This window comes from Vombatus ursinus, unplaced genomic scaffold, assembly GCF_900497805.2.
Source record: "Vombatus ursinus unplaced genomic scaffold, bare-nosed wombat genome assembly UNPS02006779.1, whole genome shotgun sequence".
Taxonomy (NCBI): Eukaryota; Metazoa; Chordata; class Mammalia; order Diprotodontia; family Vombatidae; genus Vombatus; species Vombatus ursinus.
Window position 1 is genome coordinate 14,721,404 of NW_020946557.1, and position 16,544 is coordinate 14,737,947.

At 36.6% G+C, this 16,544-nt stretch overlaps 1 pseudogene; it reads left to right on the forward strand.

The window, feature by feature from the left end:
* The first annotated feature begins 15,462 nt into the window (after positions 1-15,462).
* LOC114033082 lies at positions 15,463-16,000 on the forward strand (annotated as a pseudogene).
* The last annotated feature ends 544 nt before the right edge of the window (positions 16,001-16,544 follow it).

Consider the following 16,544-nt stretch of genomic DNA (forward strand, 5'->3'; position numbering starts at 1 on the left):
AGGCTTCCAGAAGCCCAAACCTATTATTATAATTATTATTATTATTGTTTTTGTTGTTGTTATTAAAGCATAATGGAGTTAATTATAATGTAACTAGATTTTCAAGTATCTTTTATTAATTTGGAATTTATCTCACTAATTCTCTTTCATAAATGATTGTCTGTTACATTTTTACTTCTGTTATATGGTATGTAGCTATCAAATGAATGTTGATATGGATGCAGAACCTTGAAATTAAATATAGTTAAGGAACCATTCCCATTTTTATGTGAATTTAAAGACTGAATAAAGTCAGGCAATGTCTATACTAGAGTCTTAAACTGATTATGGTCAGTTAGTGATAAAGTAGAAACTCACTATTTGAATATTTTACTGTAGAAAGTAATATTAATATATTAACAAAGCCAAAGAAATTCATATCCCACAGATTCTGATTTATACACAAATCCTAATGATCTACTAAAGAATGAAAATGCCTTACAGTGCTTTTAACTTTTGAGGGTGTTTCCCCCCCCCAAGCTACTCTACATATTTCAAATCATTTTCAAATCCACACAACTACCCACTGTTCAATTGATTTTGATCTCTCCCATATTGCTTACAATCTTCTCATTCTCTCTATATAATGGGATTGGTCATGGTTTAATTCTGAAGGCCCATCTCTTCCTTTGTTTCACAGAGATTTTCAGAACTGCTTAGCTTTCCTTGATCCAAATCTTCCAGTTTGGGGATCAGATCCATTGTGAGCATAATGAAAATGGATGGAGATACCCTTTACATATTCACACTTTGATGAGACTTTCTTATTTTTTCAGTAAATCTTCAGAGAGAGCTACTTACCAATTCACTGTACATCGCTCCAGGACATCACAGTTCTATTCTGGTCAAAGGGCTATTCATCATCCAACCTTCTTTATTAATTTTCCTCTCTATTCTATGACTTAAGTATAGCTTCTACTATAATTAAGAAAATGACAATAAAGAAAAACTACAAACCTGAGTTCTTACCAATCATAAACATGACCAAAAAGCCAGAATTATATGGTAACAGGAAACCAGGCATCAAAAATTCTGTGTTTGATTTCCCCAATTATGTAACAACTAGATTCTGAAGCTTTAGCAAGCCACATCTTCTCTCCCATTATTTCTTCATCTATAAAATACCCATAAATACTATCTTTCACAAAACAGTTGCAAGGAACATGATATTTTAGTACCAGTGCTCTTAGTATAAAGACAGTGTAGCATTGTAAAGTTCTAGTGTTAGGGTCAGGAAAATCTGGGTTTAAATCCTTTTGACTCTCACTCATTGTGTGACCTTGGACAAGTCATTTAGTTTTTTTGTAACCTCAGTTTTCTTATTTATAAAATTAGAATGATACTCCTAGTTTCCTCACAAAATGATTTGAGACTCAAATAAGATAAAATATGTAAATCTATTCTCAAATTTTAAAGTTCTATACAAATGTCAGTTATTATTGTATCCTGACATGGCTTGCTTTGGGTTTTCATTTTTCCTTGTTTATCCAAGAACTTATGAAGATCAAATTTAAAAAAAAAATATGTATGGTGCTTTGCAAATTTTAAAGCACTATATAAAGGCTTGCCATTAAATGCAAACAAATTTTTATTTTAAAAACTTTAGCTTTTTTAAGGGATCATAGGAAAGAATCAATTTTGAGAGCAAAAAAACCAGGAAACCACCATTTTTTAAAAATATACATGATTTCTCAAGGAAATTTACCAGTCTAATATGGGTGTTTGATGTCTTTAGAATGGGGCATAGTGGGTGCTTTATAGATTCTTATTGATTGATTTTTTCAGTATTCCACACTTCAGGAATGAATCAACAGAAATTTATTATCTACTAGGTGCAAGGTGGGTATGGGCAGCTGGGTGGCACAATAAATAGAGTGCTGGACTTTGAATCAGGAAGACTACTCTTCCTGAGTTTAAATCTGGCCTCAGACACTTACTGTGTGTGTGACCGTGGGCAAGTCACTTAACCATATTTGCCTCAGTTTCCTAATCTGCAAAATGAGCTGGAGAAAGAAATAGCAAACCACTCCAGTATATTTGCCAAGTAAACCCCAAACAGGGTCACAGAGAGTTGGACAGGTCTGAACAACAATAATAACAGATGCAAAGTAATGTGTTAGGTGCAATGGGGAACATCAAAATGACACTTAGGATAGCCATACTGTAAATGCTACAAGCTCAATGTAGTCACTGAAAATAGTACATAAGTGACTTGAAGGAATTATTAAATGACTCTCCATGATTATAAAGGAATGAACAGTAGAAGGACACTTTAAAAAAAAAAAGAAATTTCTAAAATACATCCACAAGGATAAAGGAAGAGTTGGTACCATAAGTAACAGGCTTCATTGATTAAAACATCTAATATTTGGAAATCTTTACTCTAAAAGTAATATTTTCACAAAGGAATATATAAAAATGACATAATGCCATTATAACAAAAGAGGAAAGATATTCAAAGAAAAAAGAAAAAGGTATCCAGAGAAAAAGAAAAGAGGCAATGTCATAATAATAATAACTAATATATATATATATATTACTATGTGCCAGGGATGGTACTAAGTACTTTATAATTATTATCTCATTTGATAAAATAAAGTAAGACATAACTAACAAAAGCCATAAAGAAACTCATGAAAATACAAATAAAGGGAATAATTAAGAATGAGAAGAAATACAAATTCCTTGTCAGCAAAAAAGAACATAAAGTGATGAACAAGCCCTACTCTCCCTCCTCCCCTAATAAGATGTATCCTTGAGTTTAAGGCCAAAGTTAGCAAGTGCCTCTCTTTACAAATGAAAATAACAAAAATCCACAAACCATAGATATAAATAGGAAGCCTTCCCAGAAGGAACTATACTCAAATGAAATTTGTAGTTAATTTACTGATGAGATTATGTTACTTCCCTATATGTCACTGGGAAGCGGACAACCTAGAAAATAATCAATGAAAAATAATCTAACATGGGAATTCTAACACAGTTTGAAAATTTATTGAAATGAAGGGAGAGATAGAATGTTTTATATAGAACCAGAAGAGCATAGGGTGTAGAGAAAGTTGGAGAATATGAATTCACCTTTGAGTTACCTTCTATTTCTGAATCCAATTTTTTCCCCATATCTACCCAATGTTGTTTTTCCTTAATTTTGAAGAGGACCAATGACAACATGGAGTGATACCTTATTGCACAGAAATATCAGCCTCACTTCCAGAGTCATCAAAGTCCAGTGGCAAGACAAAACTCAGAATGACTGGTAATGGCCCAGGATGCTATGGATGACCTTGGTATATTTGTCTGACCAAACTCTAAATGCTCCATAGTGCCTGCTTCAGTCATCAACATGGCATGGCTGCTGAAATAAATTGCTCTTATCCACCCATTTCACTGATGGAAGTCTTCACATGGATGGGGTAGACATCCCCCTGACTCATCAATGGCCTTGAGGCCTGTTGTTTATCTTACAGGTTTAGCCCCTCTGTAAGATAGCTTTACCAGGATGTGACTGCTACTCATGCTATAGCTTCCTGGAGCCACAGGTGAGAGGCAGATGAAGGTGCACAACAAAGATGATTGAGCAGTCTGGAAAAGGGCTCAGCAAAGCCTCAAACCAGAAGTGCTAGTCTTCCTTGAACACCCCACACATCCAAGCCACAACATATGGGACTGATCCATATTACCTGCTCACTAGGGAGGGATAGGTCATTTGGTTCTACTGTAGTCTTTGTTGGAATATCACTCAAAATAATTTAACTACATGCTTAGCAATCTACCCTCTATTATGAATTCAGTTTCATAGGAAAATCAACACCAGCAAGTTGGTACTTTGGTTAAAGTACACAAGTATTATGGTCAATCAACAAATGATTCCCCACTGTAATTCCTCCTATTAATAAATTAATATTCTAGTTTAATAGTAATGGCTCATATTTACATAGTATCTATGCTGTATTATTTGGACTTAAGGAAGAGTCATACAGTTCATACAGCAAACTTACCCAGTGCAATTTGTTGATATGTTATGGATACCACTCAATACTAGACAGCTTGATAGGGATTAGCTCATGTAACCTATGAAAATAATCACCAGCATTTATATAGTGCCTTCTATGTGCTATACCATTCTAAGAGCTTTATAAATATTATTGCATTTGGTCCTCACAATAACATTGGCAGATAGGTGTTATTATTATCCTAATTTTACAGCTAAGGAACTTGAGACAAATAGAAGTTTATGTAACTTGCCCAAGATTACACAGCTAGTAAGTGTCTAAGACTGTATTTAAGCTCAGGTTTTCCTGACTCCAGAATCAGCACTCTACCAATCATACTACCTAGCTGCCCTGTTCTCTTTCAGAACTTCAGAGCTATTGTCACTTACCTTTAATTCTACCCTTGGCATGGGTGATCTGCCTTCTATAATTGCCTAAGCATGTACACATATGTTGTGTGTGTTGGTTTAGAATCTATCCATTTTACAGAAGAGGAAATTGGGATTTCCAGGAGGTTAAGTGATTTATACAGGGTCACATACTTAGTAAATTACATATAATGAGGATGCAGATCTTCTGATCCCAAGTCCAAAGTACTTTGCATTATTAAACTATGCAGTTGCTTATGAATTTGGCTATAAGGTAAATTCACTAAGGACTGCTCATTCTTTGATGAGATAATAAAATCAATTTTTGGTTGCTAAGGAAGCACACCTTAGATTATGGTGAGCCTTCTGAATTGAAGCAACATTGGAAAAGCCATCCCTAAACAATCTGCTGGCCTACACCTTTTCCTAACTATATAAGGTAAGGAACTTTAAAAATATTCAACAAAATTGTATAGATTAAGTGTTCATAACCTGGGGTCTGTAAATTTTTTTAAATTAATAACTGTTAAAATATAACTTTCTTTTTTTAAATCCAATGAATTTTATTTTAAGCATTCAAAATATTATAATAATAATGACATTTATATAGTACTAAATTTAAGGTTTGCAAAGCACATTAAAATTTTATTTCATTTGATCCTTACAACAACCTTGAGCAGTTTCTGATATTATTATCTTCAATTTATGAATGAAGAAACAGATCACTCCCATACTGAAATTTCAGTGACTTCATATTACCTGTAGAATCAGATCTAAACTCCTCTGTCATACATGTAAAGTTCTTTACCATCTGGGCCTTTTCTACTTTTCCAGTCTTCTTACATACTACTTCCATCCATGTACTCTGTGGTGTAGCCCAACTAAACTCATAGCTATTCCTCTTACAACACTCTCTCTACCATCCCTAAGCCCCACTGGCTAGAATGCTCACCCACTTCTGGCCCTTGAAATTCTAGGATTCATTCTATACTCAGCTCAAACAACATGCTTTACATGAAGTATCTCCTGGCCTTCTTAGCTGTCACTATCCTTCTCCTAAAACTACCTTGGACTCATTTTGCAAATCTTCTATGTATCTTTCTATATGCACATGTGATCCTATATTGACTCCCCCTTACAGTGGAGACTCCTTGAGGGTAGTACTTTTTGAGGCACTTTTGCCTCTATATCCTGAGTTTAGCATAGTACATAATACTTAGTAGGAGCTTAATAAATGACTTTTGATTGATTGATGGTAAAATTATAATAAGTTCCCCTTTCCTTGTTCACTTCCTAACATCTAAGTTCTTCTGTTAGGAGTCAGGGGATAGCATTATATATATATATATATATATATATATATATATATATACACATACATACACATATACATATAGCCTATGAATATAATTGTTAAAAATGATTGAAAATCTTTTGGATTTCAATAGGCGCTTGCTACAGTTGGCCTTGAAGTTCATCTTAACACAATTTTTCTACAATTCCTCATATACATATTTTTTATTGTGGTACTTCTTTTTCATCAGGGGAGCAACAGTAGAAACTGAATGCATCAAAATAGGTGAAATAAGATGCAGTGGGTAATGAAGAAAATTAATGTACTTGGTGAATAATGACCTATAATAAGGATGAAAGGCAATTACATGATGCTTCACTTATTGGAGCATTGTAATATATCATACCATCGAACAAATCTAATGCTCACAAAATGTGCCAGGAGGACTAGAAAACAGACTCATGAATCAGGAAATGCCAAGTGATCCCAGAGCCTGTGTAAGCAAAAACCAAAAAAAGAAAAAAGAAAAAAAATCTGACCTGTGTGTACACCAGGAAATATTTCTCATTTAAGCTGAGCCAAATGTATAGATTTTTAGTCAGAACAGATGCCTGAAAATTTATTTCTCTGAAAGTTTATTTTTGAACTAATCTTAATTATCTTAATGTTTATTCAAAACTTCTTGCTTTTCTTGCAGCCTTCCAAATTTATCATTATGTTTCAGACTAATCAATTAATTAATGTGATTATTAGTACTAATCAATTATTACATGCAAGTAAATAATAGTGTTTATATTAGGTTTGGAAGACAGCAAATGTTTATATATGTGATTGTGTGTAGGTGTGTGTTTATACCAGAATTTTGGATTTTATTTTAAAAGTAAACAGCTTATTTACAAAGAAATATAACTCCAAAGTGATTTAAATGTGTCTAGCACAATGCAAAACACTCAATGGGGATTCAGTGTATATTAATTAATAAATGATGATTTTAAAAGTGTTAAATGATTCAGGCTAACTCATTTTACACCTCTCTGAATCCCTACAGAATTTTAAGTCATCATAAACACTCACAGCAATATTCTGAAAAGGTGATAAAATTCCTCTTTAAGTGTTATGGCATTGAAAGCTACTCAGGTGAGATTGATGTGAAATTTTACATACAGTGAGTATATGACTTGGGAGGAACCTTTGGCATCCCATTATTTTGAATGTTGTCTCTTGGAAGGAACAATGATGGGTTTTAGATGATACTTTGAAAATAACCAACTTTCTACTTTATCTTTATGTGCTTTGGCTTAATTCATGATATTTTACTACCTCAGGCTAAAAACCTCCTATATCTTTAGACTTCCATAATTCTTTGTATTACTGGATCCTTCTAGAACTCAAACTAAAAAGTTTGGTTTTATCCAAATCAGCCAGTTATTCTAAAGGAAGAGGTTTTCAAGGAAAAAAAATTTCAAGACACCATCTTTCCTCAAGAACATAAGTCCACTCCAAATCAATGTTCTGAAGCACACAAGACCATAAGCACTTTAATTCTGAATAAAGCACCAGAGTATGCAGCTACATTTCAGTCTCATGCATGGTAAGTAATAATGCTATTCCTCTCTTATGTAACTTGCTTTTATTAAAGATAAAGTATGATCATAAAAAGATGTTCATCTTTTGACCTAGTGTCACTACTAGAGTTTAATATTTGTCTTGCCCAGGGTTGATGCTAAGGCTTGATTTTTACATATGGCCCTATGAGCTACAGATTCTAAATGAATCATTTGGGATTTTTGCTATACAACCTTAGGTGAGTAATTTAATCTCCCAAATTTTTAGTCTCCTCAACTCTAAAATCAATCAATGACCAAGTAATAAATTATTAAATGAGGGGATTGGGTGGTACAGTGAAAAGACCATTGACTGTAGTCAGAAAGTGTGAGTTCTGATCCTGCTTTGATCCTGCTGACTGTGTGAGCTTAGGCAAGTCACTAAACCATCTGGAGCCTTAGTTTTCTTATTCCTTCTAACCCTACATCTACAATCTTATGGTATGCAATCAATTAGAACTAGAAGCAAAAGAGGAACTCTACATTGCAGGATTATAGGAAGATCATTTTGGGGAGAAATGAGAAATACCAAAGGGATATTCATAAAAGGGCTTCCTTCCTGTCTCCATATACAGTGAAAGAGAATACAGGAAGAGACAGAAGCCTATTTCTACACGGTGTTACACAAGCTTGCTTTGATAATGATGATGATGATTAAGATGATGATGATAATGACAATGACAATGATAAGTGGCACAATGGAGAGAGATCTGGACCTGGAGTCAGGATGACCTGAGTTCAAATCCAGCCTCAGACTCTTGGTATCTATGCAACTCTGGGCAAGTCATTTAACCTCTGTTTGCCTCAGTTTCCTCATCTGCAAAATTGGGATAATAACAGCACTTACATCCCAAGGTTATTATGAGGACTGAATGAGATGATTTTCATGAAGTGCTTAGTGCAGTGCCTGGCACACTGTAAATGCTACATAAATGTTAGTTACTATTGGCTATTATAAATCTCAAATGGGCATTAGAGGTCAATAAATCCAATCACCTCATTTTAGAGATAAAGCAAGTTAAAGCACGTTATTTGATTTGCTCAACTTCACCAATATATTAAATAAGATAGCAAGGATTGGCACGTTGATCCTTCTGTTTCCAAATATGGGATTTTTTCCACTATCCATTGCTTCTTAAATGGTGGGTTGCAACCTTGTGTAGCCTTAGAGATGGGGAGTAAATTTAGTTGTCAGTCCTATAGAATCAAGATTTGTCATGGCATTCATCTGAATTCTGATTTCTTTTAGTATTGTTTTCCTTTATAATTGTTGTGGTCATTGTGTTTCTTGTTCTGTTGGTTCTGTTTTCTTTGCCCTGTGTCAGTTTATACACATCTTCCCATGTTTCTCCACCTCACATTTGGTCTTCTTAGGTGGAAGAATATTCCATTACATCTATACAATTTGTTTAGTTATTATCCTTTGTTTTTATTTACTTACTTTGTTTTCAGTTTTTTTTAACATAATAAAGTGCTGTTATGAACTTTTTAAGAGTTGCATTGATCAGCTCTGATTCTTATAATTTAGCCACATGCTTAGATTCTTAAAATCTAGTCACTGCTCAGATTCTTAGAATCTAGCCAATACCTCACAGACTCTCAGATTCCTCAAGAGTCTGGCTAATATGGCAGATCTTTAATAAACCTTGTCTTTGGCTGAAAGAAGGCTTGGGTCAAATTCTTTCAGGCAGGACCTGTATCTTGTGATCTTGGGGTCCCAGCACCCCTAAAGCTCTAGACTTCATCAAGGCAGGACCCGCATGTCAGGATCCTAGGGTCCCAGTACTCCTAAACCTCTAGTTCTCATCATATGATTCCCTGCACAAAAACTGCCTAATACCAAGCTCTTCACTAGCTGTGACTGGAAGGGAATGTTACTCACTTGGCTATTCCTGAGTCTGGCTATGAGGTGGATTTGATACTGCATGGTTGGAAAGCTGAATTATCTGAATCCAAACAGAGCTAAGGATGTTTCATCCTGTCATTTGGGCCCAGCAGTCTTTTCTGTCAGATTTGTGTCTTCCAGACTACAGCCCATTCACCTACAGTTGGTAGCAAACAGCAGATTTGAGAGACAGCCAATGTCTTCCCATTGTTCCCTGGATGCAGCCTGTGCTCAGTTCCAGTCAACCTCCTCTATGGGACCCCCTTGAAGTAGGGACAGCTCTACGTCCCTTGCCAGCAGGAAGCAGTTTCAGAAGCTGAGACCTTAGCCCCTTACACCAAAAGAATTTAGGTCCCATTTGTTTGAGGGGGGAATAATGAGGATGGGATCTAGACCCCAAAAAGGAAAAACCCTGGACTTTCCCACATGACCAAATCTCTTTCACCTGGCTATAATCCCATCAACTGGCCTCTCATGGTGGTTACACCCAATCTCCCAGTTCTCTGTTACCCTTAGCCTAGCTTAGCCCTCCATTGTCTTACCTCCCTATGGACCCAGGCCACTTCTCAACCTTAATCCTATCTAGGTTCCATTCTCCCTCTGCCACATGGTCCAGGTCCCTGGAGGTCTATTACCTCATAGACTACTTGGTCACTCCTAGATCCCTCCCATAGTCTTTCTGTATATAAGGTCCATCTTGTCTCCATTAAGGGGCTCTGATTCTTACAATCTAGCCACATGCTTAGATTCTTAAAATCTAGCTACTACTTAGATTCTTAGAATCTAGCCAATACCTCACAGACTCTCAGATTCCTCAAGTCTGGCTAGTATGACAGATCTTTAATAAACCTTATCTTTGGCTGAAAAAACAAAAACAAAAACAAAAAAGATTTGCATTGGTCATAGATTTTGAGCTGGAAGAAAACTTGGAGTTCATTGAAATCCAAGCTCTTCATTTTACAGATGAGGAAATGGAAGTTAAGGATGTTAAGTGACTCGTCCCACATCACAAAGGTGGTAAGTGTCATAGGAAGGAGTCAAACTAAAGACTCTGCTGCTTGTGCCAATATGTCTTCTGCTATATCACAGCTAGGTGGTCCAGTGGATAGTGGATACTTTTTCATGATTTTCTTGAGTCTTATATTTGAAAGTCAAATTTTCTATTCAGCTCTGGTCTTTTCATCAAGAATGGAACAAAAGGAAGCTAATGACTCTATGAGAAATCAAGAAATTATAAAAGAAAACCAAAAGAATGAAAAAAAATTAAGAAAATGTGAAATATCTCATTGGAAAAATAACTGACCTGGAAAATAGATTCAAGAGATGATTTAAAAATTTATTGGACTCCCTGAAAGCCCTGATCAAAAAAAGAGCCTAGAGGGACATGGAATTTCCATTTTTCCCCTGAAGGATTATACTACATTTTGCTGGGTAGTTGATTCTTGGTTTTAATCCTAGCTCCTTTGACTTCTGGAATATCATATTCCAAGCCGTCCAATCCCTTAATGTAGAAGCTGCTAAATCTTAGCTTATCCTGATTGTGTTTCCATAATACTTGAATTGTTTCTTTGTAGCTGCTTGCAATATTTTCCCCTTGATCTGGGAACTCTGGAATTTGGCTATAATATTCCTAGGAATTTTCCTTTTGGGATATCTTTCAGGAGATGATCAGTGAAATCTTTCAATTTCTATTTTACCCTCTGGTTCCAGAATATCAGGGCAGTTTTCCTTGAAAGATTATGTCTAGCCCTCGCTCCCCCCCTTTTTGTTTTTTGGTGAGGCAATCAGAGTTAAGTGACTTGCCTAGGGTCACAAAGTTACTAAGTATCATGTGTCTTAGGCCTCATTCAAACTCAGGTCCCCCTGACTCCAAGGCCAGTGCTCTATCCACTGTACCACCTAGCTGCCTCTCTAGGCTCTTTTTTTGATCAAGGCTTTCAGGTAGTTCAATAATTCTTCAAATTATCTCTCCTGGCTCTATTTTCCAGGTCAGTTATTTTTCCAATGAGATATTTCACATTGTCTTCTATTTTTTGTTTCATTCTTTTGGTTTTGTTTTATAATTTCTTGATTTCTCATAGAGTCATTAGCTTCCATTTGCTCCATTCTAGTTTTTAAGGAATTATTTTCTTTAGTGAGCTTTTGGACCTCCATTTCTATTTGGCCAATTCTGCTTTTTAAGGCATCCTTTTCATTGCCTTTTTGGACCTCTATTTTTTAAGGTGTTATTTTCTTAGTATTTTTTTGGGGTCTCCTTTAGCAAGCAGTTGACTCGTTTTTCATGATTTTCTTGCATCACTCTGATTTCTCTTCCCAATTTTTCTTCTGCTTCTTTTATTTGCTTTTCAAAATCCTTTTTGAGTTCTTCCATGGCCTGAGACCAATTCAGATTTTTCTTGGAGGCTTTGGATGTAGGAGCTTTGACTTTGTTGTCTGCTTTTGGTTGTATGTTTAGATTTTCTTTGTCACCAAAGTAAGATTCTATAGTCTGAGTTTTTTTCCCACTGTTTGCTCATGTTTCTAGCCAATTACTTGACTTTTTAAATCTTTGTTAAGGTAGGACTCTGCTTCCAATGTGAAGAATGTACTGTCCCAGGCTTTAGGAGTTTTGTGCAACTGTTTTCAGAGATACTTCTAGGGACCTATACATTTTCAGTTCTTCCAAGGTGGTATGATCAAAGGAGAGGTGTTTACTCCTTTCCTGGCCTGTGTTGTGGTCTATGAGTAACCACAAGCATTCTTTTCTGCATTGGAACTGTGAGAAGGATTCCCTCTCCACTGCTGCCACAAGTTCCACCACACCAGCACTCTTCCTTGCCCCAGGACTGCCACCCAGGACAGGGACCCAGATGCAAGCATAGGCAAAGCAAGAGAATCCTGCCTCAGAGCCAGCAAAGGTACACTCAAAGCCACTAGATTCCTCCATTTTCTGTGGGCCAAAAGCTCTGGAAGCAGCAGCTATTGCATCCCCAGGGTTGCTCCAGGGCTGGGGCCAGATTGCACTCCTCTCTCACCCAAGCCCTACAGACCTTTCCTACTGACCTTCTTAAGTTGTCTTTGGAATTTATGGGTTGAGAAGTCTGGAAACCACCACAGCTGCCAGTGATTCAGTCCCCTGAAGTCTGCTCCAGGTTCACTGGGGTCCCATCTTTGCCTGCGGCACCTGCAGACCTGTGCTCCTGCCCTAGCCAGGCACAGAAGACTTTTCCCATCAACCATCCAGGTTGTCCTGGGCTGGAAATTTTTTTCACTCTTTTTGTGGGTTCTACTGCTCCAGAATTTGTCTAGAGCCATTTTTACAGGTATTTGGAGGGGTTTGGGGGAGAGCTCAAACAAGTCACTGCTTTTACTCTGACATCTTGGCTCCACTCCACCCCCACCTCCATTTTTCAATTAGGAAAATTGAAGGCCAAGGAGATTTAATAATTTGCTTAACATTAGACAAACAGTAAGCATCAGGGTCAGGATATGAATTCAGGGTCTCTGACCACAGCAGTATTTGCAAGCTCAAATAGAAAGGGGTAACACTGTTCCATACATAAAGATCCCTTGTGGGCTGCATCTTGACTTAGTTTTAAAATGCAATATTATCTAAATGTTATTGTATTTTTAATTTATTTTGTTAAATATTTCCCAATTACATTTTAATTTGGTTCTGGCTGTATCAGGGTATTGTGGGCTGCAGGAGACCTGCAGGCCATGTGCCCTAAAGCAAATTCTCTTTGCATTAGATCCCACTGCCTCACAGGGTTCTAAATAGCTGTTTTTGGAGAAACCATCCTCTGAAATAACCGTCTAATCAAGTCATTACTACTGGTAAGACTGGAAGCAGCTAGGTGGCTCAACAGATAGTCACAAAGACCTGAGTTCAAATCTGGCCTCAGATACTTACTAGCTGTGTGAATCAAGGAAATCACTTAACTTCTGTTTACCTTAATTGATTGGAAAAGAAAATTGTACACCACTAGAATATCTTTTCCAAAAAAAATCTCATGGACAGTAATTGTAAATGGGGACACAAAGAGTTGGACATGACTGAATCAACTGAACAACACAAATGGTACTACTATAGCTAATATTGTGGGCAGCCCACTAGAGCTGTAAAGCATCATTTAAAGACTTGATATATATTTGATATATATTTTGATGGAGCTTGATGGACCCTTAGAAAACATCTACTCCCAGGATCCATAAAATGTAAAATGCAAAATCTATTTCATAAGGTTGTTATGAGAATGTGTTCTTGTAAACCTTAAAAAATGCCATAAATGTCACCTATAATCATTAGGAAATGCAGAGCTGCTTCTGCTGAAGGAAGAGACTACAAGGACCTTGACCAGAAGGCTTCAAGAGCCACAAACACATGGAATTATCAAGAGTAAGAAGCCCTTGGACATCTATGTTAGAATAAAAGAATTACCTTTAGTAAATAAATTAAAATAAATAAATTGTAAATGAATGAATGAATGAATGAATGAATTACCTTGAGTAACTAAAGAGTACATCAGCCCTTCTTGATACAGCAGAGGTGGAAATTATTTTTTTAAGAGCTCCATGAGTGACTTAGTAGGACTACAGCCTCCAAAACCCTGAGTGGGAAGGAGATATAGTCCAGGAAAGAAGATTATGCAAAAAAAAATTTTAAACAAATTTTATCTTCTATAATAAAAAATAAAGTTTCTATTTTTTTTACAAATAAGATTCTGAGTTTCCTCAAAAGAAACCATAACACTGTATTTCCCAATAAAATATATTAACACATTTTATAGATCTCAGAGAAAATCTGTGAACAATAGCTATCTGTGTATAGTGGAAGGAAAAAAAAGACACTAGACCAGGAGTAATAATAGCTTTAATTTTTAAGTATTTTGCCTGTGTTGTCTTATTTGACCCTTAAAAAAGGACTGGAAAAGTGTTGGTGTTACCCCCATTTTAAGGAAACTGAGGCTCAGAGAGTTGAAGTCACTTACACAGGGTCATCTAGCTAGTAAATATCTGAGGCAAGATTGGAATTCTGATTTTCTGGATTTCCAGGGCACTGGTCTGTCCACTGTGCCACCTAACTACCTGACTAAAAATAAGAATGTTTGGATGCTAGTCATGACTGTCATTTATACATACATACATACATAAATACATAAATACATACATATGTACATATACATACACACATACCTATAGAGCTTTGGGGAAGTCACTAACTCTTGGAATCTCATTTTCTTCATCTATAAGATAAGGGGGAGGGGAGACTACATGATTTCTATGGTATATGTTCTATGATCTTTTTTTAATCTAGTTCTTCCCAGATTTTATGTAATTCCTCAGATGATATCTAATTATTTTGCTCATATAATTTAAAAATTAAACAGTAAATGAATCAGCCTAAGTAGTCTTGTAGTGCTTTGAGCCCCACCCCCCAAAAAAAGGACAGTAAGTTCTCCATTTTAATTTCTTCTTTCATCTGGGGTGTTTATTAGCTGTGGGACCCTGGTCAAGTTACTTAACTCCCAGCCTCATTTTTTTTAATTATCTGTAAAATGGAGGTGATCCTATCACCTACTCTATTGGATTGCTTGGAATGTCAAATGAGATAACCTATGAAAAGTACTTTGCAAGCCTTAAACGTTAGATAAATGTGGTTGTTGCTCAGTTGTGTCTGACTCTTTGTGACTCCATTTGGGGTTTTGGTGGTAAAGATGTTGGAATGGTTTGCCATTTTCTTCTCCAGTTGGTGTTACAGATGAGAAAATGTGAAGCAAACAGAATTAAGTGACTTGCCCAGGGTCACATGGCTAGTAAGTGTCTGAGGCTGGATTTGAACTCAGTAAGATGAGTCTTCCTGACACCAGGGCCAGCATTCTATCCATTGTGCCACCTTGGTGGCCCTTATATAGATACTAGCAAGTCTAGTTATTCTATAGTATCATATGTGTTAATTGCTATCTGATATTTAGTGTCTGTGTGTGCGTGTGTGTGTAATGAAAACTTTTATAGAATTGTACATACTTGTATAAATATCCAGATGTGCTTATACAATAACATTTTCTCCCTCTTCTTTTCCCTGTGTCCTCTTGATTGTTTTCTTCCTATTACCTGCCTAGATGTGACACACCTCTTTCTCAAGCTTGTCTTTTAGTTTGCTCTGTCTTTTCTGTTAAATAAGTGCTCTTTCTAAAATCTCAGTTCCACAACTATGAAACTCTAAGTTACCCTCAAAGCTTTGGTCTGGGAGTGATTGACTTGCTGCCCTGTGCGTCTCTTTTGTTCTCTCTCCGCAGTCATGCCCTGTTCTGAAGCGACCCATGCAGCCACCTGCCCCAGCAAGTGGGCAGGCCTGTGCAGCACGAGTAGGAGGGCCCCGTGAGCCTCTGCTTTGTCTGCCTTTCAGAGTCCAGCACGGCCCCCTGCAAGGGGTAGGTGTGGGTTGCAGGCTATGACCTGTGCAGTGCCTATGATTACAGAATACTAGCCATGGAGAAAGTCCTTGTGAAAACAGACATTCAGATTTCTTTCCCTCCTGGGTCTTATGGTAGAGTTGTTCCCCATTCTGACTTGGCTGCAAAACATTTCATAGGTGTGGGAGCTGGCATCATAGACAAAGATTACAGAGGAAATGTTGGTGTTGTACTATTTAACTTTGGCAAAGAAACATTTGAAGTGAAAAAAAGGTAAGTGGATTGCACAGCTAATTTGTGAGCAGTTTTTTTTTTTTTATCCAGAACTTGAAGAAGTCCAAGACTTAGATGACACTGAACATGGAGCAGGAGATTTTGGTTCAACTGGTCAGAACTAAAATTATATCAAGAGTAGATAGAGTAGCTTTCCCCCTAAAACAGTTAATAAAATGAATTTCTGCTTTGAAAAAAAAAAAGCTTTGGTCTGCCTTTAGTATTAATATAACAGTTTCCTGAGAATAGGGCCTGTTTTTGCCTTTCTTTGAGTTCCCTAGTGCTTACTGCAATGTTTGGCAGCTAAGTGCTTAGTGAATTTTGTTGACCAACTTTCATTTGCTCAACTTTCATTACCTTTCCCTCACTGTTTTATGTCAAATTCTTCAACCTCATCGCACTCTAATTAAATGAACACCGAAGTAGGGATACATTGGAAATCTGTTTCTGTAGGCGTAATGGAGGGATGGTCTAAAACAGAAACCAAAAGTATATACCATTTGTGCCCAACCTGTGGTAGAACCTTCTGAGCTCATATTGATATGATCATCCACAGTTGGACACACCGTACATTGACCCCAGCATCATGATGTCATTTTGGTTCAAGTACAAAGGACAACTAGCAACAACAACCAAATCTAATGACCTTTTCTCAATCCTCATCCTTCTTGACTTCTGTGTAGTCTTTGACACA